Here is a 24,645-nt window from a genome sequence, read left to right on the forward strand (position 1 = left end):
CGCCCGGCTAGTTTTTTGTATTTTTAGTAGAGACGGGGTTTCACCATGTTAGCCAGGATGGTCTCGATCTCCTGACCTCGTGATCCGCCCGTCTCGGCCTCCCAAAGTGCTGGGATTACAGGCTTGAGCCACCGCGCCCGGCCCGATTCTTATGTTTAAGTGCTAGTTTGGTTGGGAGTAGAATTCTAGGTCATTAACTGTTTTCTCTTAACATTTTGAAAACCTTTCTCCATTGCTTTGTAGCCAGTACTCCTGTTCACAAGTTAAAAGTCTATGCCAAAAGATGATGAGATCACCACTTAGTATCTGAAATAAAAGGACAAAGCTGAATTTACTCCTTGCTCCAGTGAGAGCTATGGTGCTCAGAAACAGTCTTTCCATACAGAGCAGACTACTAGAGTTTTGAGGAAGCATGATGAGTTCAGGGAGTTCAGAGACTGCAGTAGGATGTTATCATTTGCAGAAGCACAATTCCTTCGGGGAAACTTCGTTGATTGTTCACCACTCAAAGGTGTTTTTACAGGAGTGAGTTCATCTACCACTGGCTGTTTTTCAGAAACAAAGACCTGATCTGATGAGTTGGCTTGTAAAAGTGTGTACATTGAGGGGGATTGTGTTGATTGATTACATGGGTTTAAAACCAGTTTTTGATAGCTACTTCTTATTATGACTGCAGAACAATTGCCTTTCCCTAAGTTTTGGGGAACATTTTTATTCTCATAAATTGCTGATCCTGTGTATATGACCTGTGTATTTTTCCCCTTTCTACAATCTTGCAGGATCTTCTCTTTGCCTTCAATGCTTGAAATTTCACAATGTGTGCATTAGCCTAAGACTGTATTCACTTAATACATTTTTCTGTCTAGAAATTCAGATTATTTTTTTCTTTTGGGTGCTCTATTAGTCCATTTTCCTGATGCTGATAAAGACGTACTCAAGACTGGGCAATTCACAAAAGACAGAGGTTTAATTGGACTTACGGTCCACATGGCTGAGGAGGCCTCACAATCATGGCTGAAGGTGAGGAGGAGCAAGTCACATCTTACATGGATGGCAGCAGGCAAAAAGAAAAGAGCTTGTGCAGAGAAACTCCCATTTTTTAAAACCATCAGATCTCGTGAGATCCATTCACTATCACAAGAACAGCATGAGAAAGACCCATCCCCATGATTCAGCGTCTCCCACTGGCTCCCTCCCACAACACATAGGAATTATGGGAGCTACAAGATGAGATTTGGGTGTGGACACAGAGCCAGACCATGTCAGACGCTAACACCCTTGACCAATTTCCTAATTGTCTTACATTTGTATCTCCTATTTTCCATCCCCTTTTCTTTTTGCTGGAAAAATTCTCCACTTTATATTCTGAACTTTCTATTGAAAATATTAATTTCTAGTCGGGTGGATTGGCTCACATCTATTATCCCAGCACTTTGGGAGGCTGTGGCTGTAGGATCACTTGAGCTCATGAGTTTGACACCAACTAAGGCAACATAGTGAGACTCATTTCTACAAAACATAAAAAAAATTAGGCGGGCATAGTGGCATGTACTTGTAGTCCCAGCTACTCAGAGAGCTTAGGTGGGAGGATTGCTTAAATCCAGGAGGTCCAGGCTGCAGTGAGCTATGATCATGCCATTGCACTCCAGCCTGGATAACTGAGAAGGATCTTGTCTCAAAAAAAGAAACAAAGAAAGAAAATAAAATATTCCTTTCTGCTACATATTTAATTTTCAAGACCTTCTGTATGCGTTTTGTTCCATTTATTTATTTGCTTATTTATTTTTGCATAGAATTATTTTCTTGTTTTGTGGTTATAGTAGCTTCTCTTTGTGAGATGTTTGACTTTTATTTTATCTTTATTTCCTTGACATTAATTTTTTTTCTTTATTCATTTTCTATCTTCCGAGTTAAAGGCTTTCCTCACATATCTTATCATCTTTGTATCTGATAATATTTAAGGGTGAGATGCTGAAACACTGGCTGGAAGCCCTGAGAATATGAGAGCTGGGCTGGTCTGATGTGGGTTTCACTGTAAGAGCATCAGGGTGGGCTGGGTCTACTGAGGGAACTTCTGATGTCAATATCTTTCCAAGGTCAGGTCTTTCATAATGGACCAAGCATATTTCCCAGAGAAGACTCCATGTCCTGCCTGGAGGGTGAAGGTCTAACTTTCAGTGTTCTTGGCCCAGAGAAGGAAAAGATGGATATGGTATGGGGTATCCCAGAAGCTAATATGCATAAATTCACTTAATCCTCTATTTTTAGTACAGTTCTCTCACACTTAACTGCACTGGTGTTCTTCTAGTGTAGAACCATCTATTTTACTCCATTCTGAAAATAAGCTATCACTCTTTTGCCAGTTAAGGAAGGTGCAGTCTCTGGGATGCTGCACAGATCTGGGGAGAAGGCTAGGGATCCAATCCAATTCCTCCTAAAGAATACTTCCAAACAATCCTCCTTATTTAGTCCATATCCCTTTTACCCTCACTTCTTCAGGGACCTGCTGCCATTAGTTTCCAAGTCTTCAGATATGCTATAAATCAGATTAGTTTTTAGTTTTCTCTTCTGCCTGATGGGATTTAAACTTCTCAAATCTGCTCATTCTATCACTATGTATTCATCTGTTTTCCAGCTTCCAAAATTGTCCCTTCTTCAGCTCTCACCATCTATTGGGTTTAAGCCTTAAAATATCTATTTACTGGTAGTTTAACTGGGATTCCTGGAAGTCAACAACATAAAAGTGTATGTTAATCTCCTACCTTTACACAAAGCTTGCTTTTCATTTTCCATTTATGGGAAGTGTGTTAATGGCTTCATAATTGAATCTAGCTTATAATTTGTTTGTGATAGATCTAAAACTGGTTAATGAAAGATGGCTTCAATTATAGTAGGCTTAAAGCAATGTCTTTCTCCTTAAAAATATAGAAAAGAAAAAGCAACTCAGCACTAACCCAGTGAAGGGGGATACAGATAAGTCAAGATTTGTGTATGGGGGATGGGCACGGTGGATCATGCCTGTAATTCTAGCACTTTGGGATGCCAACGTGGGTGGATCAACTGAGGTCAGGATTTCAAGACCAGCCTAGCCAACATGGTGAAACTCTGTCTCTACTAAAAATACAAAAATTAGCCGGGTATGGTGGCACATGCCTGTAATCCCAGCTACTCAGGAGACTGAGGCATGAGAATCACTTGAACCTGGGGGCGGAGGTGGCAGTGAGCCGAGATCACACCATTGTACTCCAGCCTGGGCGATAGAGCGAGACTCTGTCTCAGAAACAAAAACAAAAGTTAAACAAGAGATTTGTGTATGGGAATATTCTTTCCATGCGTTTGTATGCCCTTGCTAAAATGCAGGTTGCATAACAGCCTTAATAAGAAAATTCCTAAGCCTGTATAAACTTGTGGGAGGGGTGTAGTCATGCATAGTCTCACACTGAAATCTGCCAAGGCAGTGAATACTATAGAATTCACAACTTCAGTTTTCATTCTGCCCCAAAACTCAGAGCTGGAAACATATGTGCTTATGAATCTTTGTCAAGTTAATCACTTTTTCCTTTTTTTTTTTTTTTTTTTTTTTGAGACGGAGTCTTGCTCTGTCGCCCAGGCTGGAGTGCAGTGGCCTGATCTCAGCTCACTGCAAGCTCCGCCTCCCGGGTTCCCGCCATTCTCCTGCCTCAGCCTCCCGAGTGGCTGGGACTACAGGCGCCCGCCGCCTCGCCCGGCTAGTTTTTTTGTATTTTTGAGTAGAAACGGGGTTTCACCGTGTTAGCCAGGATGGTCTCGATCTCCTGACCTCGTGATCCGCCCGTCTCGGCCTCCCAAAGTGCTGGGATTACAGGCTTGAGCCACCGCGCCCGGCCTCCACTTTTTCCTTTTGCACCAAAAATTTAAAACAGACTTCTTAACAACTGTCGCTAGCGTAATCTGTTTACTAATCACATGATAAATCACATTTGAGGTAAGTTACTGTTGTTCTGCAAGTTCCTGCTACTCTGTTAATTGCCGTCATTTTTTTCCAGAGTTGTGCTCTCCTGCAGCCTTTTGGGGATGGCTGACTTCCATACCCAGAATCAATCACACCGCGACACTGAAAAAACAAAAATAAACAGGAAAGTGAGTAGAATCAGGTATTTCATCTCTTTGTGAAACGTCTTCTCATTCTCGGCCTGAAACCATTATTTACCTTCCCAACCTTAAGAAAATCTTTCCTGCATTCTGCCACTTGTTGAAAGTTACCTTTGACCTTCCGGTGGTCTTCTCTCACTTCCATTCTCTTTCAGCCCTGGCGGCATTTGTGAAGACGGCTCAGACCCTCTTTACTGAAAGATAACTTATAAAACAACTCACACATCATGAGCCCCCGTAGACAAACTTCATTTCCCACCTCGAACAAACCCAAAGCTTTCCTCCTTTAACTATATCCTAATTGGTAATAACAAAAGCATATATTGAACAATGACTTACACATTGTGCTAAGAACTTTACATATATTAACTCTTTTCACCATCACAGTGACACTATGAAATACAATCTATTGTTATACCCATTTTTATAAATAAGAAAATAGAATCCAGAGAGTTTATGTAATCTGCTCAAGGAAAAACATTGGTCAGTGGCATGCCATTTGGTAACTGGTACCACCAACCATGAAGTCAGTTGTCCTCACCGGAAACTTAATAATCAGGATTAATTGCTTTCTTTCCCTTTCTCTCCACATTCTTACCATCTCAGGCCAAGCTACCACCATGTCTCACCCAGACCACTGCACCATCCTTCCAACTATTTCCATTAATGTTCCTTTATAGACTATTCTCCATATAAATGACATATGAATTTGATAAATCCATAATCATAATGAGAGATTTTTTTTAATCTTTTTTTTTTTTTTTTTTTTTTGAGATGGAGTTTCACTCTTGTTGCCCAGACTGGAGTGCAATGGTGCTATCTGGGCTCACTGCAACTTCCGCCTCCCAGGTTCAAGCGATTCTCCTGCATCAGCCTCCTGAGTAGCTGGGATTACAGGCATGCGCCACCACACCCGACTAATGTTGTATTTTTAGTAGAGACGGGGTTTCTCCATGTTGGTCAGGCTGGTCTCAAACTCCCGACCTCAGGTGATCTGCCCGCCTCGGACCCCCAAAGTGCTGGGATTATAGGCATGAGCCACTGAGCCCGGCTGGTAAAAACCTCTTTCAAAAACTGACTTCACGCAGACAAAATAGTCATATGACTCAAAAAGATTTATTTTTATTGTGCAAATAACACAATGATCCAAATCTTATGGAAATATGTGGAACACTACACACACACACACACACACACCCAAAAATAAAGAATACACAACAACGCTTAGAACATTTACAAAAATTGGCTGGGCATGGTGGCTCACACCTGTAATCCCAGCACTTTGGGAGGCCGAGGCAGGCGGACCATTTGAGGTCAGGCATTTGAGACCAGCCTGGCCAACATGGTGAAACCCCATCTCGACTAAAAATAAAAAATTAGCCAGGAGTGGTGTCACATGCCTGTGGTCCCAGCTACTCAGGAGGCTGAGGCAGGAGAATAGCTTAACCTGGGAGGTGGAGGTTGCAGTGAGCCGAGATTGCGCCATTGCATTCCAGCCTGGGTGACAGAGCAAGACTCCATCTCAAAAAAAAAAAAATTTTTTTTGCAAAAATTGACTATGTCTTATGTCTTAAAGTGAGTCAACAAACACCACAGTCATTATTATATAGATCACATTCCCTTATCACAATATAATAGAGTTACAAATCAGGAACAAAAAGATAGTTAACCCCTCTGTGCGTTAACTCTTCTTTACTCTTCCCTCTATAAAAAGGAACTAGCATTTTCCAGCTCCCTTGGTCGCTGGCAACCTGGTAGGCTCTGCAATAGGAAGCACTGACTGCAACCTGGGGCGGCACAGGGGGAAAAGGCAAAATGTTCTCCACTTCCTGTGGATTGCTATGGGGGCACAGGGAGAGGATTCCTTACAGAGAAATTCATATCCCAAAAGGCAAGTTCTGGTTTTGAGCCTCCTCCTCGTTTTGCTGACTTCTTTGCACTTTGTTCACCAATCTAACTTTTTTCCTTTCTTTCACCATTTCTGTATAATTCCTTGATGGATGGATGGATTGATTGATTGATTGATTTTTTGAGATGGAGTTTCGCTCTTGTCGCCCAGGTTGGAGTGCAATGGCACGATCTCGGCTCACTGCAACCTCCACCGCCCAGTTCAAGTGATGTTCCTGCCTCAGCCTCCCGAGTAGCTGGGATTACAGGCATGCGCCACCATGCCCGACTAATTTTTGTATTTCTAGCAGAGACAGGGTTTCACCATGTTGGCCAGTCTAGTCTTGAACTCCTGACCTCAGTTGATCCACCTGTCTCAGCCTCCCAAAGTGCTGGGATTACAGGCGTGAGCCACTCTGCCTGGCCCCAATTCCTTGATGTTTGAAGAATCTGTAGCTCTGTTAGGAGCCTCCACTTGTCCTACCATCACCCCGGTCTATATAATAATGACTGTGGTGTTCGTTGACTCACTTCGAGACATAAGACATAGTCAATTTTTGTAAACTTTTTTTTTGAGATGGAGTCTTGCTCTGTCACCCAGGCTGGAATGCAATGGTGCCATCTCGGCTCACTGCAACCTCCGCCTCCTTCATGTCAGCCTCATAAACTTTATGCCAACAGATAGACTCTAAAACATCTGTCTCTTGCCTTGACTTTTCTGTTGACCTTCTTTCCCATGTTTATAACTGCGTACAGGACATCTCCACTTTACATTTTCAGAATGCCAAATTTTACATGGATAAAACTAAATTTACCATCTGCCTCCCCACTCTCTAGAACATGTTGTTCCTAATGCGGCACTTGACTTCAGCACTTTCCCACAAACACCCATCCTGGAAATCTCAGATACCCTTGGGGTACTGACTGCATCTCTGTCATTAATGGCTTTTGTTCCAAGCCCAGAGCCTGACAGGTATGTAAAGATTTTTTAAATGATTGTTAGACTCCTTTCTCTTTCTCATTTCCAGTCCCTTTCTTATTTATTTATTTATTTATTTCTTTATTGAGACAGAGTTTAGCTCTTGTTGCCCAGGCTGGAGTGCAGTGGAACAATCTCAGCTTACTGCAACCTCCGCCTCCCAGGTTCAAGTGATTCTCCTGTCTCAGCCTCCTGAGGAGTTGGGATTACAGGCGCCCGCTGCTATGCCTGGCTAATTTTTGGTATTTTTAGTAATAACGGGGTTTCACCATGTTGGCCAAGCTGGTTTCAAACTCCTGACCTCAGCTGATCCGCCCACCTCGGCCTCCCAAAGTGCTGAGATTACAGGCATGAGCCACCGCTCCCGGCCTCCAATTTTTATACCTCTGTAATGCCCTCTCAAATCCCTTCTCCTCTTTCTATTTCGTTGTGACTAGTCCTCTGGCTGCTCGCCTGGAAAGGCAGTGGAGAGGGTTGTAACTCTGGGAGTTGAATTATAACTAATCTAATGACGGTGTTTAACAAAAGCCGTGTTAAAGGCAAAGTGCTTCTGTTTCAAAAATTCTCTCAAACCCAGTTTCCTCTTGGCAACAATCAGCAACCACAGCAACAATCAGCAACACAGAAGAAGACTTCTTTGACTAAATATGTGGGGAATTTCCTGACTCACGTAGCAGCAGACACCAGCTGGATGTCCTCCAGTTCAATTCTGACACCATCTACCTGGAGATAGCATCAGATTCTATTGGTTTGGGGCTTAGTCCCCAAAACTGCCCATTCCACAGACACCCGTTGCAAATCTGGGCCTCTGGAACTTCCGACCAACCAGCTTCAAGTTGGGGTTCCCACACCTTCTCTTTGTGTTGGGTTAATTTGCTAGAGCAGCTCACAGAACTCAGGAAAACACTTAAGTTTACTGGTTTGTTATAAAGGACTTTACAAAGGACACAGATGGAGAGATGCATAGGGTGAGGTATGGGGAGAGAGGCGTGGAACTCCCATCCCCTCCCTGGGTCGCCACTGTCCAGGAACCTCCATGTGTTCAGCTATCTGGAAGCTCCCTGAATCCAGTCCTCTTGGGTTTTTATGGAAGCTTCATGATGCCAGCATTCCTTCCCCCAGCTTATAGGGCAGGACCATCTCCGGAGAGGATCTTAAGACCCGTAGTCAGAAAGGTGGGGTAAGATTAGAGTCCTGTCTTGGGGAAGGTGAAAGAAAGGCAGGAAAAGGTCAGAGAGATTCTGTTTTCTCAATCTGCTCCTGAGGCCTAACACACCCAACCTTATTTTTTTTTTTTTTTTTTTTTGAGACGGAGTCTCGCTCTGTCGCCTGGGCTGAAGTGCAGTGGCCGGATCTCAGCTCACTGCAAGCTCCGCCTCCCGGGTTTACGCCATTCTCCTGCCTCAGCCTCCCAAGTAACTGGGACTACAGGCGCCCGCCACCTCGCCCGGCTAGTTTTTTGTATTTTTTAGTAGAGACGGGGTTTCACCGGGTTAGCCAGGATGGTCTCGATCTCCTGACCTCGTGATCCGCCCGTCTCGGCCTCCCAAAGTGCTGGGATTACAGGCTTGAGCCACCGCGCCCGGCCACACCCAACCTTATAATGAAAGATTGTAACGAGGGCTCTGGGAGATATGGTCTAGGAACTGTGGACAGAAATGTGTATGTGTGTGTGTGTGTATATATATATATATATAATAACACCATAGCTTCCTAGCCAGCAAGAAGAGGAGGCCAACCTGACTGTAATGTCTTAATGCTGCTAACACAACTGAGAAAAAAGTGTTTCAATCAGATGGGGCATTGGCAATTGGAAAACAACAGCAAAGGCTAAGGCCAGCGGGTCTGGTCAAGTTAGTTCAGGATGCCTCTCTGTAGTGATTATTTTGTTGGATTTAACTTCTCTAGAACCAATGTAACCAGTCTCTACATTTCTGGCAATCCCACACCGTTCCTTCAGTGATCCAGGCTCAAAATGTATACATGACGGCTGACTCTTCTTCCCCTGTAGTCCTCATTGTCTACTTGACTGAACCTTGTTGATGCTTACTCATTTTTTTTCTCTTCCCTCCTCCCAGCCAACCATAATTTCAGGTGCTTATTAAAACACACCCAGATTAATCCTCCAATTAGACCTCTGTGCCTCTTCCTGACCCTCCCAAGAGTCCTGCCCTACTATTACGTAATGATGTAAGACCCAAGAGCAAGTATAAGGATTCCCAGTGGTCTTTCCATCCTGCTATTTAAAATAGGCACCAACAGGCACGGTGCTCGCACCTGTAATCCCAGTACTTTGGGAGGCTAAGGCTGGAGAACTGCTTGAGTCCAGGAGTTCAAGACCAGCATGGGCAACATAGGGAGACCCCGGGTCTACAAAAAATTAAAAATTAAAAAAAAACCAAAAAACTAGCCACTTGTAGTCCCAACTACTTAGGAGGCTGAGGTGGGAGGATTGTTTGAGCCTGAGAGGTCAAGGCTGCAGTGAAACGTGATTGCACCACTGCACCCCGCCAGTTGACAGAGTGAGACCCTGTCTTATAAATAAATAAATAAATAAATAAATAAATAAATAAATAAATAAATACAAAACAGGCCTCACTTTCCTTAGGGAACCCTGGATCCTCTCCCTACCCCAGACAGTTGGGTGAGTTCTCTGCTTTCCCCTAAACATGTTATGCTCACACTCAGCCCCCAGGGTTTGCACTCAGGGTGCCCAACTCACAGTCATACTGCAAAGTCCCATTTCCTCCTTGAGTCCTTTGCTGATATGCCCTGGTTTACACTGATTCCTTCCCTGGCTTTCTTTAGGCTCAAAGACATTTAGGCAAGGGCGGATAGGCCATATTGCTAAGGAGGCTTACCCTTGAGGGCCCCTTACTTGGACAGTCCCCTCCAAGACTGTGTACCTAATTTTTATTTATAATTTTGCATTATTTTCCTTAAGAAGATCATTTAAATTGTAAAAGCCCCAGGCCCCACACAATCTAGATCTGTCACTGAATTTAGACATTAATTTATATTCTGTTAAATGGGAATGCTTATGGTGAAGGTTGCATTATGACTTTCAGAGCCCCAAGGCACTTTTGCCTTCATAGGCCTCTTTCTCCATGAAAATGATCACCAATTATATATTGTGACTGTGTTGGTATAAAGACTAATATAATTCATCAGGGATTATTTTCTTTTTTTTTTCCCTTTCTGATGCTAAAATGAACAAAAACATTTTTACGAGCCTCTAATAGTATCATGGACCCTAGACATAGTGCCTACTGAGCCTAATGGATAAGTTGACCCTGATTATAGGGCACACAGAGAAGCCTGGTGAGTAATAAATGAGACGGTGTGTATACAACATTCGACGAAGTGCTGGTGCATATTAGGTGTTCAGTGGATGTCAGATATTACTTTTGTTATTATTACATGCCTCTTTCATATAGAAATGCTTACTAAATTGGATTGAATAGAGCTTATTTTACACTAAACCATTTGTAGCAATGGGAGTTTGGAAACAGATATCACTTTCTTATACATTATAATGTAATGTCAATTAAAGCTTTTCTGTTCCCGACTTGGTACCCATCGTGTATTTACAAGCAGTTACTGCCTACGGACTAGGTGCTTAGATGTCTTGAATTTGAACAGAGCTCCTTAAACACTAGGTTCCCAAGCTCCACTCAAGAGATTCTGACTCAGTGGCTCTGGAGGGAGATCTGAAAATGAGTACTTAAAAAAAACCTTACTCCCATGGCGATTTTGAAGAGCAGCTAAATTTGTTGGAAACCACTATCACAGGCAAGCCAGTAGAGGTCAGTGACAGCTGAAAGAGTGGCATATGGGGGCATTAGCTTACCTCTTCCCAAACACCCACCCTCTATCACTGCAAATAAAATGAAATGTCTGCTATGCAAGTGCAGTTTCAAGACAAGTCCTGTAGGCACTGCCTTCCCAATCAGATTGTACCACTAGCCCCCCTAGTAAAGTAATTCTGGAGTAGTCTGCAGAAGAGATATAATTCATATTGTAGCTTTCAAAGAACTTCCGGGATAGATATCAACACAAAACCAAGATAGCATACTTTTAAGACTTTAAGGATCAGATGAGTACTGTGGACGCTGAGCACTCAGAAGAGGAAGCAATCACAATAGATTGAGTTGCTGGGAGATCCTCAAAGTGAAGAGTGACTTATGTTGAATCTTGAAAGAAGGTGGACCTGAGACATATTGAGACAGGAGAAAAAGAATAATGGACTGGGGGTCAGGAGATGCAGGAATGAAACTGGCTTAGCCACGCACTAGCTGGGTGTCTTTGAAAACGAAGATATGAAAAAATATAAACCTGTCAACATCTATTCCAAACAAAAGAAACCTGGTATAAAAATGCTAATATTTGCAAAAATATAATTTAAGATAAAAAAGCATTATAAAGAATAAAGAGGGGGCCGGGTATGGTGGCTCACACCTGTAATCCCAGCACTTCGGGACGCTGAGGCGGGCAGATCACAAGGTCAAGAGATCCAGACCATCCTGGCTAATATGGTGATACCTTGTCTCTACTAAAAATACAAAAAATTAGCTGGGCATGGTGGCACGTGCCTGTAGTCCCAGCTACTCGGGAGACTGAGGCAAGAGAATTGCTTGAACCCGGGAGGTGATGGTGGCAGTGAACTGAGATTGCGCCACTGAACTCCAGCCTGGACAACAGAGCGAGACTCTGTCTAAAAAAAAAAAAAAGAATAAAGAGGGATTAACACTATGATAAGGAACAGTTCACCAAAAGGATAGAATCATCATGTACTTGTATGCACTAAAAAAAAAAAAAAAAAAAAAAAAAATCCTGTAAATGTATTAACTAAAAAAAAAAAAAAAAAAAAAAAAGTCCTGGAATATGTTAATTCTCAAACTGGGAGAATTAACACATGCACATCAGACAATGATGGATCAAATATTTAAAACATAATAAGGACAAAGAATAAGTGACTTGAACAAGAAGGAAAAACCAAGGCACAGAGCAATAAAATAACTCGCCCAAGGTCTTGTAGCTAGTAGTGAAGAGCTGGGATCCAGACCCAGGAAATCTGCTTTTTGCCACCCTCAGCTAAAGTTTCATCTTGAGTGATAGAGCCTTAAAATGTGTTTACATCAAAAAGAAATTAAATTAAAGATAAGTCAATTAAGCATTCAATGTACAATTCAAGAAGTTAGAAAAGAAAGAAGAGGTCGGGTGCAGTGGCTCAAGCCTGTAATCCCAGCACTTCGAGAGGCTGAGGAGGGCAGATCTTTGGAGCCTAGGAGTTGGAGACCAGCCTGGGCAACATGACGAAAACCTATCTCCACAAAAATTACAAAATTAGCCAGGCATGGTGGCAGGCACCTATGGTCCCAGCTACTGGGGAGACTGAGGTGGGAGGATTACCTGAGTGCAGGAAGTCGAGGCTGCAGTGAGTCACGAAAATGGTAACTATGTGAGGTGATGGATATGTCAATTAACTTTGTTGTGTTGATCATTTTACAATCACATATTGATATATGTATCAATATGTTTTGATACATATATCAAAACCTCAAGGCCAGGTGTGGTGGCTCACACCTGTAATTCCAGCATTTTGGGAGACTGAGGTGGGAGGATTGTTTGAGCCCAGAAGTTTGAGACCAACCTGGGCAACATAGTGAGACCCTGTCTCTAAAAAAAAAAAAAAAGATAAAATGATAAAAAAGTTTGAAGAGTCATTTTGTTTTATAGTATACATATAATAATATAACTTTGCTATTTGCATATGGAGGGTGACAGTGAATATTCATTATCAAGAAGGGCTTTGGATTCAGATCGGATTCTTGATTCTAGTTGAAAACGGTCTGGAAATAAACATGCACAGTTGTTTGTTCTCGTTCACTCTCTCTTTCTCTCTCTCTCTTTTTTTTTTTTTTTTTTTGAGACAGATTTCACTCTGTTGCCCAGGCTGGAGTGCGGTGGCACGGTCTCGGCTCACTGCAACCTCTGCCTCCAAGGTTCAAGTGATTCTTGTGCCTCAGCCTCCCGAGTAGCTGTGATTACAGGCTTGTGCCATCACGCCCAGGTAATTATTGTATTTTTAGTAGAGATGGAGTTTCACCATGTTAACCAGGCTGGTTTTGAACTCAAGATCTTAGGTAATCTGCCCACCTCGACCTCCCAAAGTGCTGGGATTACAGGCGTGAGCCACCACGCCCAGCCTCTTTCTCTCTCTAAGCTTCTGTTTCTCATGATTTTTTTTTTTTTTTTTTTTTTTTGAGACAGGGTCTCACTCTGTTACCCAGGCTGGAGTGCAGTGGCAAGATCTTGGCTCACTGCAGCCTCAACCTCCTGGGCTAAAGTGATACCCCCACCTCAGTCTCCCAAGTAGCTGGGACTACAGGTGCGTGCCACCACACCTAACTAATTTTTTTTTTTTTAAATAGAGATAGGGTTTCTCCATGTTGCCCAGGCTGTCGAACTCCTGGGCTCAAGTTATCTGCCTGCCTTAGCCTCCCAAAGTGCTGGGATTATAGGCATGATCCACCGTGCTGGGCTTTTGTGTGTGTGCATAGAGACAGGCGTTGCCATGTCGCCCAGGCTGGTCTGGAATGCCTGCGCTCAAGCAATCCACCCACCTCTGCCTTTCATAGTGTTGGGATTATAGGTGTGAGCCACTGCGCCCGCCAATTGTTAAAAGAGGTCACCTCTGGTGTGGGACACTGGAGAGGGGCTAGGGCACTCCATGTTTACTTTCTCCCCTTCTGAGTTATGTTAATTTATTATAATAATCATGCATAACTTTTGTAACTTGAAAAGAAAGGAAGGGAAGGACAGGGAAGGAAAAGAGGAAGAGGAAGAGAACCAATTCTGTGACCTGAGGCAAACAATTCCACCTCTCTGTACCACAGTTTACTTATCCATAATATGGAGAACTTGAAAGAATTTTTGAGGATTAAATGAGACAATGCGTACAAGGTGCTTAGCACTTTGTCTTGCGTAATAATGCTAGCTACTGCCACTGTGCAAAATGCTTAACTCAATATCTGGCATAAGTGTTAAGAAAAATACTAAATAGTCTTTAAAAAAACAAACTATTATTTCTAACATTTATTTTTCTTTGTTTTTTCTTTTTTTTTTTTTTGAGATGGAGTTTTACTCTTGTTGCCCAGGCTGGAGTGCAATGGCCCGATCTCAGCTCATCGCAACCTCTGCCTCCCGGGTTCAAGCGATTGTCCTGCCTCAGCTGGAGTAGTCGGGATTATAGGCGTGTCACACCACACCCCACCAATTTTGCATTTTTAGTAAGAGACAGGGTTTTTCCATGTTGGTCAGGCTGGTCTCGACCTCCCAACCTCAGGTGATCCGCCCACCTCGGCCTCCCAAAGTGCTGGGATTACAGGTATGAGCCGCCACACCTGGCCTTTGCTTTTTCTTTTTTCTTTTTCTTTTTTTTTTTTTTAAGACAGAGTCTCGCTCTGTTGCCCCAGGCTGGAGTGCGGTGGCGTGATCTCACTGCTCACTGCAACCTCTGCCTCCCGGATTCAAGCGATTCTCCTGCCTCAGCCTCCCTAGTAGCTGGGACTACAGGCACGTGCCACCACGTCCGGCTAATTTTTGTAGTTTTAGTAGAGACGGGGTTCACCGTGTTTGGATCTCCTGACCTCCTGATCTGCCTGCCTCGGCCTCCCAAAGTGCTGGGATTACAGGCGTGAGCCACCACGCCCCGCCTTTGCTTTTTCTTTTTTATGCCTTGCAAATGTTCTTTGTTTTTCTGCTTTGAGTTTTTGCAGCTGGTTCTTTTTATTTAGTTTTTTTTTTTTTTTTTTTTTTTTTTTTTGAGACAGAGTCTCGCTCTGTCGCCCAGGCAGGAGTGCAGTGGCATGATCTCATCTCACTGCAACCTTTACCTCCTGGGTTCAAGTGATTCTCCTTCCCCAACCTCCCAAGTAGCTGGGACTACAGGCACAGGCCACCATGCTCAGCTAATTTTTGTATTTTTGGTAGAGATGGGGTTTCACTATGTTGGACAGGCTGGCCTCAAACTCCTGACCTCAGTTGATCCACCCTCCTCGGCCTCCCAAAGTGCTGGGATTACAGGCATGAGCCACCGCCCCCCACCAGCACTTGGTTCTTTGTTGTTTCTTTGTTTGTTTTGTTTTTTTATGCTACCCCACCCCCTCTGGTTCTTTGTTTTAAAGAAAAAAACAGGCCCAAATTGAAGGCTATTCTTTGAAGTAACTGGCCAGCACTCTTCAAAAATGTTAATGCCATGAAAATAAAGATTGAGAAACCATTAATGCTAATTTCCTGATATTACTCATTGAATATTTATTATTAGTTAGTCTGAAATTATGTTACAATAGTTACTAAGTACACGTAGTAGACTATGTAGAAACACCGCGCTCCACTGACAGAGTGCACATTGATGCAATTTCCCTGAAGGATAGTTTGGCAATACCCTTCAAAAGCAGAAACGTACATACTTTTTGATCAAAAATTCCACTTATAAGTAATTGGCTTACAGAGTTGGTTTCATATGTGTGAAATGGTTTTAATAAAATTGTGTATTCATTGTAAGGGCAGCAGGCTGGGCACGGTGACACACACCTGTAATTTCAGCACTTTGGGAGGCCGAGGTGGGCAGATGACTTGAGGTCGGAAGTTACACATGAGCCTGCAACTGTTCTGGAACTTTGTAAGACATTGTAAGGGCAGTTTGGAAACAATGTACATGACAGTAATGGGATAGGGTTTTTTTTTGTTTGTTTGTTTTTTGAGATGGACTCTCCCTCTGTCACCAGGCTGGAGTGCAGTGGTGTGATCTCAGCTCACTGCAACCTCTGCCTCCCAGGTTCAAGTGATTCTCCTGCCTCAGCCTCCGGAGTAGCTTGGATTACAGGCACCCGCCACCATGCCTGGCTAATCTTTGTATTTTTAGTAGAGACGGAGTTTCACCATGTTGGCTAGGATGGTCTCGAACTGCTGACCTCGCGATCTGCCCTCCTTGGCCTCCCAAAGTGCTAGGATTACAGGCGTGAGCCACTGCACCCAGCCAGTAATTTGATGGTTTTCAGTAAATTATTATATACTTCTAAAATATAGTAAAATGGACACAATAGACTCCTATAAATGTACTTTTCTGGAAAGAATCCCAAGAATAGGGTTATTATTAACAGAAAAAAGTAAAGCATAGAACATTTGGTAGAATATGCCCTCATTTGTGTGTGGGAAAATGTATATGTGTATGTATGTATATGCATTGATTTTATGTACCTATTTATATTTTATATGCACATATACACATATATTTGTATGCTTCTATATATGTTTATATACATATATTTGTATACATTGGTACATGTATATATTTGTAAATGAATAGAATAGCTCTCTAATGATGCCTAAGAAAGTTGAGAAAATTTTGGTCTCGGAAAGGAACTGAGTTGCTGGGAGAGACAGGGTAAGGGAGACTTACCTCAGTATTCCACTTTGTGTTTTGTGCAAAATACAAGTATTCCTATCTTTAAAAAATTAATTAATAAAAAAGCTGTGTAGAATGTTAGAGAGCCAATATGAAATCAATAGAAAAGAGTGAACATTTGTTAATAACATGAGTGCAAGCAGATGGAGAAGGAACTTGTACTGAACAATTCTCCAAATATAGAAATAATTTGATTTTTTTTCTGCAAAGGCAGAAGAACAAGGGGCAGGAAGCCAGAGAAAGTTAGACAAACATGGCATGTTCAGAAATCTGTTTCCAGCTTAAAGGTTATCTTTTTATAGGGTGAGGATTATCACGTGATCGATTTCTTCTTTTTCAAAACCAAGGTAAAGTGGTTAATTTTATGGTATATAAATTATACCTCAATTAAAAAAAAATTAACTTTTAAGAGGTTAAGGATGATGATACATTCATCAGCCATTAAATTAGCCGGGCGTGGTGGCATGTGCCTGTACTCCCAGGTACTGGGGAGGCTGAGGCAGGAGAAACGCTTAAAGCTGGGAAGCGGAGGTTGCAGTGAGCCGAGATCGTGCCACTGCACTCCAGCCTGGGTGACAGAGCGAGATCCTGTCTCAAAATAAATAAATAAAATTCAAAAACTCAAAATCACTATATAATAATATTTAAAATAAAAAATTTAAAAAGCAAACAAAAAAACCAAAATAGAGTTGTATCAACAAGGTTTTGCTTGTGATTTGATTTGGTGGCCGTTATTGTCCTGTTCTCTTTCAACACAATAACCCTAATCCTCTCCCTACTTCTTTCAGAAAGAGCGAGAGAGTAAGTCTAGCCTATTTTTACAAGAACACAGTGGCTATGGACAGTAAGTACTCTCCCATGTGAAAGCACCAGCTAATTAGACTTTGGTGGATGGCATGACGTACCCAGTGACATGCTTTTACAGTTCATTGTCATTGTCCTAGGTGCTGGTGTGAAAATGATTCAGCAAAAGTGGAAAACTAAAAATTCTAGGGCAGTATGAAAACTGGGAAAGCAATTACAGCGGAAGTTGCCTTCCCCATGGTAGCTTAGCAACTTCGTGTCTCTCCAAGGCAGAGAGGAAAATCAAGTTTAACAGGCCTTCCTGAAGGCTAGGTGTGAAATACCAGAAGCCATCTTTGTTTCTGGCATCACTAAATATTTGTTGATACAAAGTATTACACATCTCTTCTCCTACATCTCAGCTAAACTGCCAAAAGTTAACCCTTTCTGGAGATGCAGAATGGAGCAATATACCTAGCTCTCATTCATTTATTTCCCTTGCTGATATTCTTGCATAGCTTTTAGTTTATGCATTTGTCCCAAATAAACCTAGAAAAAGCCACTTGTCGTAGGACATGATGAGCTGATGATTTAAATCATTCTCCCACTGAGGAAGAAACCATCCTGTGGAAAAGACTATATAAGGTACTTCCTGATTGAAAGGTAGGGCTCTGGAGTCAGACATCTTGAATTTGAATCCCAGCCGTGAAATGTATCAACTGTGTGCCCTTAGGTAAGTAACTGAACTTCTCTGGCATCAGATCCCTCTATGGTGGTGGTGGTGGTGGTGGTTGTTGTTGTTGTTGTTGTTGTTGAGATGGAGTCTTACTTTTTCGCCCAGGCTGCAATGCAGTGGCACCATCTCAGCTCACTGCAACCTCAGCACCCCCAGGTTCAAGCAGTTCTCATGCCTCTGCCTCCCAAGTAGCTGGGACTACAGGAGCCCACCACCATGCCCGACTAATTTTTGTATTTTTAGTAGAGATGGGGTTTCACCATGTTAGTCAGGCTGGTCTTGAACTCCTGACCTCAGGTGATCTGCCTGCCTCGCCCTCCCAAAGTGCTGGGATTATAGGTGTGAGCCACTGCAATTGGCCCTCTCTGTTAATTGTAGGTGCTGAAAGGAACCCAGTGAACTAGTGATAATAAGTATAATGTACCTAGTGTACCAGGTCTGATGTTTAATTCGTATTCAGAAAGTAGAAGCTATTTTCGTATGATAGGTCATTAATGCCAATTTTATGTATCTGAAAATGAGGATGTGGGGGGTTCCAGGAAGTTGTTTAAATGCTTTTGGTGCTCAGTTCCTTTACTCTGCCCAGGGTGACCTGCAACAGACCTTTGGGGAACTTTGCCTGCTTCTTTGCTAGGCTGAGGTCCCATTCTCTTGGATCCTTTGCTAATCTGCCGATCAATCTTGTAAACTATTTATTGCAGAGGTATTAGTGACTTTATTTGACTTTTCTACTTAGAGACAGATAGATTAAGAAGTGTTTCAGGCTGCGGCCAGCTGGGACCACTCAGCGGCCTTCAGGTAACGTCTCTTTTGGCACAGGTCAGCCTGGCAGCCTGGGCTGTGGCCCCTGTATGAATTGGCCTCTTGTACTAGAGGATGGTTGGGTGGGTGGTTGAGGTTGCTCTTCTCATACTCTGGGGTCTTTGTTCATATTTATGACACTACATTTCTGCTTCCCTTTCTTACTTCTCCCTTCCTTCCCAGGTCAGAGTGGAATAGAGCTCATTAAAGCTTTATAGGGGTAGTGCCAACAGAGAACTTCAGGTCTGGAGAGGAATCATTAGTAAAGATTGACTGTGTGCTCTGGGTGCCTTTAGACAGCCACTGTTTCCATTGGTGTTTAATATTTATTGCTTTCTCATAATCTTCCAGCTGCTATCTTGTCATTGTTAGGAAGACTGGGGAAAAAGTCCTGTGGATATTTATTTTGTACCACCTATTTACTATATCACTTGAAAGTTTGAGTTTTGTGTTTCTCATATAAATTATGAATAATAAAATAAAAATCATCACTACTGCTTTCAGGCCAGATCTATTTTTATTGCACAACATGTATTATGTGCAAGAATATCACAAGATTTGGAAATGTCAGTCCTAGCAGAGGGTGACACAATGCAACGATAAGACAGTATGAAAAATGGAGCTATGAATAAAAAAGAATCCCTAAGTCCCCAGAGCCTATGAATATGTTATGTTACATAGTGATGTAGTTTGGATGCCTGTCTCTCTCCAAATCTCATATTGAAATGTGATCCCCAGTGTTGGAGATGGGATCTGGTGGAAGGTGTTTGAATTATAGGGGCTGATTCTTTATGAATGGCTTGGTACCCACCCCATGGTAATAAGTGAGCTCTCATTCTGGTAGTTTCTGCGAGAGCTGGTTGTTTAAAAGAGCCTGGCACCTCCCCTTCCTCTCTTGCTCCCTCTCTGTCTTGCCATGTGACACTCCTGCTCCCCTTTATCTTCTGCCATGATTGGAAGGTTCTGAGGCCCTCACCAGAAACCAGTGCCTACATCATACTTCCTGTATAACCTGCAGAGCCCAAATGAACCTCTTTTCTTTATAAATTAGCCAGTCTCAGGTATTCCTTTATAGCAATACAAGTGGACTAACACACATAGCAAGGAGGAATTAAGGTTGCACATGGAATTAAGGTTCCTAATGAGCTGACTTTAAGATAAGGAGATTATCCTGGATTATCTGCATGGGCCCAGTGTAATCACAAGGATCCTTTTAGTAGAAGAGGGAGCCCAAAGAGTAAGGCAGAAAGAGATTTGAAGATGCTACCTTCTGTCTTTGAAGATGGAGGAAAGGAGCCACAAGCTAAGAAATGCAGAAATTGGAAAAGAAAAAGGCAAAAAACCAGATTCTCCCCCAGAGCCTCCACCAGAAGGAATGTAGTCCTGCCAACACCTTGATTTTAGCTCCACGAAACCCAATTCAAATTTCTGACCTCCAGAACTACAGGGTAATAAATTTGTGTTGGTTTATGTCACTAAGTTTGTGCTCATTTGTTGCAGCAGCAATAGGAAACTAATACACTGCTGCTGAGGGCTTTTGTCAATAAAGATGATACTGATATGAGAATACCTGTGCTATAACTGCAAACACAAATAGCAAGTGCTTAGTGGACAAGGAGAGAAGAGCCTTCTGCTATGTAGAGTTCAGATGTTGCTTGATGATGGAGTTTACACGGGAAATTATATTATACATACAGGTATTTAGTATGTATAGCAACCCCATGAGGTAGTGACTGTCTCCAATTTATAGAGGAGGAAACAGATAAGAGAAGTTGTACCATGACCCACAGCTAGTTAATTGAAAGAACTATGATTTATAACATGCATTGACTGCACCCATAGTCCGTTGTTTCAGCCACTGGGCAATTTTGCCACTCGCTTCAATGGTTGGTCAAGGGGATATGAGTGGGTCATCAACAGCCTCTAATAAATACCTCAAATCAACATGCCCCAGATTGAATTCATGATCTTAACCTCCCAGTCTGCTCTTTCTCCTGGGTTTCCTGTCTTATTAAATGATCTCACTGCCAAGCCAGAACCTTGAGCCTTTTCAGTATCATGCTAGATTCCTCCCTTTCCTACACCATCTATATCATGTCTGTCACCAAGTCTTGTCAATTCTACCTTTAAACTTTTCTCAAATCTACCCAGTCTGTGCCTTTCACCGCCAATGTATAGTCTCAAGGCTACCACCATCTCTCACCTGGATGCCTCCATAGCCCCCCCATTGGTCTTTCCAACTCCTATCTCCAGACTTTGTCGCTTCTAATCCATTGGCAACAGAACAATCAAAGTGGTTTCCAGAAACCTACGTTCAATTATGCATCCTGTCTGCTAAAAGTAATTCAGTGACTTTCCCTGAGGATAGAGGCTGCGAGTCCTAACAGGTTTTTCCAGACATTGCAGGACCTTGTACTTGCTTACACTTTAACTTCACACCATATTCCTTTCCTATTCAACAATTCCCTAAAAACAGTGTCTTTTCCCCTCACCTACACACATACTTTCTACCTTCAGTCCTTCAAATATGCCGCGCTGTCTCCACTCTGAGGGCCTTTGCTCACCCTCTCTTCCTCTGGTTATGACTTACGATCCCTCAGATCACAATTATGAGTCACTTCTTTAAGGAAGTCTTCTCTGATCTCCTTTTCTTTTCTTTTCTTTTCTTTTCTTTTCTTTTCCTTTCTTTTCTTTGCCTTTTATTATACTTTAAGTTCTGGGATACATGTGCACAATGTACAGGTTTGTTACACAGGTATACACATGCCATGGTGGTTTGCTGCACCCATCAACCCGTCATCTACATTAGGTATTTCTCCTAATGCTCTCCCTCCCCCAGCCCCCCACCCACCAACAGGCCCTGGTGTGTGATGTTTCTCTCCCTGTGTCCATGTGCTCTCATTGTGCAACTCCCACTTATGAGTGAGAACATGTGGTGTTTGGTTTTCTGTTATCTGCATGATTCCCACAGCATCTGGTATGTCCTTATCATGGCATTTCTCACCCTGAATTGTAAGCTGTTTACCTGTCTAGATCCACCTCCCTGATCCATAACTGAGAGCTCTGTTAGGTAAGAACTGTATCAGACTTGATCATTGTTGTATCATCAGTACACAGTACTATCTGGCACATAGTACATACCTATGGAACAGATACATACCATTGTTCACTGAGTGAGGGAAAAAATTTTCTGCATCCTCTGGCAAAAGTGATAAACATGTAAATCTGGCTGGCTGTTGACTGTTCCCAAAATGCCCGATATCTGAGAGTTCAAAGCAGTTTTTTTCTTTAAATACCACACAGCAAAGAAAAGGCCTCTCTTTGAAGTCAGCCTAGGAAGCCCAGGACCAGGAGAAAATGTGGTATAAATAGGCCTACCTCCCACCTGCTGCTGGAGGAATTTATCACAACTCTGAAGAGTATCCAAGAAGATACGTTTCCCGGAAAATCAAACCAAAGATCTTTCCAGAGCCCCGACTTTTAGTAATCCAGTACAATCGGTCTATTCATTTTTCTGGTAATGATTTCTTTCCCCCTCAAAGCACTCAATTCATTTTCCATCACTGACATGTAATCCAGAAATAATAGAGGTTAGTCTTGTATAACTCATATCCAAAAAGGGAAAGTGCCAACACCCTGAAAGAAAAGCTCTGAATTAAGTATTCCCAAAAATAATTCTCAGCAAATCTGGGGGATGTGAAAAGGCCTATTCAGTTGTCGATGATAATTCTTTTTGCTGTTTATTATAAATGTGGCTCCCCGATAGAAAGCGTTAAGTTTAAAAACACTACTCTGGGCCGGGCGCGGTGGCTCAAGCCTGTAATCCCAGCACTTTGGGAGGCCGAGACGGGTGGATCACGAGGTCAGGAGATCGAGACCATCCTGGTGAACACGGTGAAACCCCGTCTCTACTAAAAAAATACAAAAAACTAGCCGGGCGAGGTGGCGGGTGCCTGTGGTCCCAGCTACTCGGGAGGCTGAGGCAGGAGAATGGCGTAAGCCCGGGAGGCGGAGCTTGCAGTGAGCCGAGATCGCGCCACTGCACTCCAGCCTGGGCGACAGAGCGAGACTCCGTCTCAAAAAAAAAAAAAAAAAAAAAAAAAAACACTACTCTGGCACAGTCCTTGTAATTATATCCCAGGATTCAAATCTGAAAATTGCTTCTACTTCTATTTTCTAATAAAGTCTTACTCAGAGGTGCTAACACTTGAAATTGGTCTTTAAGAACTCTTAAAAAAAAAAGGGCCAGGCACAGTGGTGAGCGCCTGTAATCCCACACTTTGGGAGGCTGAGGCCGGTGGATCACCTGAGGTCAGGAGTTCAAGACCAGCCTGGCCAACATGGTGAAACTCCATCTCTACAAAATTACAAAAATTAGCCAGGCATGGTGATGGTCACGTGTAATCCCAGTGACTCAGGAGGCTGAGGCAGGAGAATCACTTGAACCTGGGAGGCAGAGGTTGCAGTGAGCCAAGATCATGCCACTGCACTCCAGCCTGGGCAACAGAGAGAGAATCTGTCCCAAAAAAAAAAAAAAAAAATTTTAAACTCCCACTGTGTGGCAACTCATAGTCAAAGCACATGATCGGACCCCCAGTGAACTTGTATCAGGAGTGAGAAATAAATCTTTGTTGTTTTAGCCACTAGGATTTGGGGATTCTTTGTTTCTATAGAGGTAATAATTTCCTATCAATCCTTTGATTTCAAAGCCACTTCGGAAGTGAACAGAGGAATTAGACAGCTTGGAGAAAAAAGAAAGCCCAGTTCTATTACTGAAAGGGCTGGTTTGGAGAACAAAGCATAGACATTAGATAAAATTGGGTTCCTAATAACTTCCCTCTAAATTGATCCTACCCATCCCAAATTTTATGTCTCTCCACTGTAGGGCCAGATCCTGATATAAAAAGCATATTCCCAGGCCGGGCACGGTGGCTCACGCCTGTAATCCCAGCACTTTGGGAGGCCGAGGCGGGCGGATCACGAGGTCAGGAGATTGAGACCATCCTGGCTAACACGGTGAAACCCCCTCTCTATTAAAAATACAAAAAATTAGCCGGGTGTGGTGGCGGGCGCCTGTAGTCCCAGCTACTGGGGAGGCTGAAGCAGGAGAATGGTGTGAGCCCGGGAGGTGGAGTTTGCAGTGAGCCGAGATCGCGCCACTGCGCTCCAGTCTGGGAGACACAGCAAGACTCCGTCTCAAAAAAAAAAAAAAAAGCATAGTCTCTCATGGAGATGTAGAAGGAGGAGTTCTTGAGGAGAGTAGGACAGAGAAACAGAATACAGCAAAGGGACTCAGCTGAGCACGCTCCGTTCCTTCTCCCCACTCTCCGATCAGACAGGACCTCCCGGGAAGTATTCCCACACTTTCCCTTCCAGAGGAGAGGAACTTCTTTCTCTCACAGTTGAAACAATGGAAAGTTGATTCAGTTAAGCCCAGAGTAAGGCAGGAGGCCTTCTTGCACCTTAAATTATTTTTAAATTTGTAGTTACTAAAATTATGTAGTGTGATTGATATCCGCCCTAGGACATGGATGGTTCAAAGCCATCTATCTTCAAGGAAAGCAGGATCCTGTACTGTTTCCAAAGCTGTGAGAAGCTGGATCAAATAAAACTATATCTGGGTGATAATAGCTTTATCTGGCCAGGCACAGTGCCTCACGCCTGTAATCCCAGCACTTTAGGAGGCCAAAGCAGGCAGATCACCTGAGGTCAGGAGTTCAAGACCAGCCCGGGCAACATGGTGAAAACCTGTCTCTACTAAAAATACAAAAATTATCTGGGCATGATGGTGCACCCCTGAAATCCCAGCTATTTGGGAGGCTGAGGTATGAGAATCGCTTGAACATGGGAGGCGGA

At 42.9% G+C, this 24,645-nt stretch overlaps 1 long non-coding RNA gene across 1 annotated transcript in view; it reads left to right on the forward strand.

Moving 5' to 3' along the window:
• Nucleotides 1-17,640, forward strand: part of LOC112636692 — a 65,075-nt gene extending 47,435 nt beyond the window's left edge. Inside the window, exons 3-5 of the long non-coding RNA XR_003122223.1 lie at nucleotides 4,026-4,119; nucleotides 17,258-17,313; nucleotides 17,414-17,640. This is a non-coding gene — a long non-coding RNA (uncharacterized LOC112636692). The remainder of the gene's footprint in view (nucleotides 1-4,025; nucleotides 4,120-17,257; nucleotides 17,314-17,413) is intronic.
• Nucleotides 17,641-24,645: the final 7,005 nt, after the last annotated feature.

The sequence above is a fragment of the Theropithecus gelada genome, chromosome 12 (assembly GCF_003255815.1).
Source record: "Theropithecus gelada isolate Dixy chromosome 12, Tgel_1.0, whole genome shotgun sequence".
Taxonomy (NCBI): domain Eukaryota; kingdom Metazoa; phylum Chordata; class Mammalia; order Primates; family Cercopithecidae; genus Theropithecus; species Theropithecus gelada.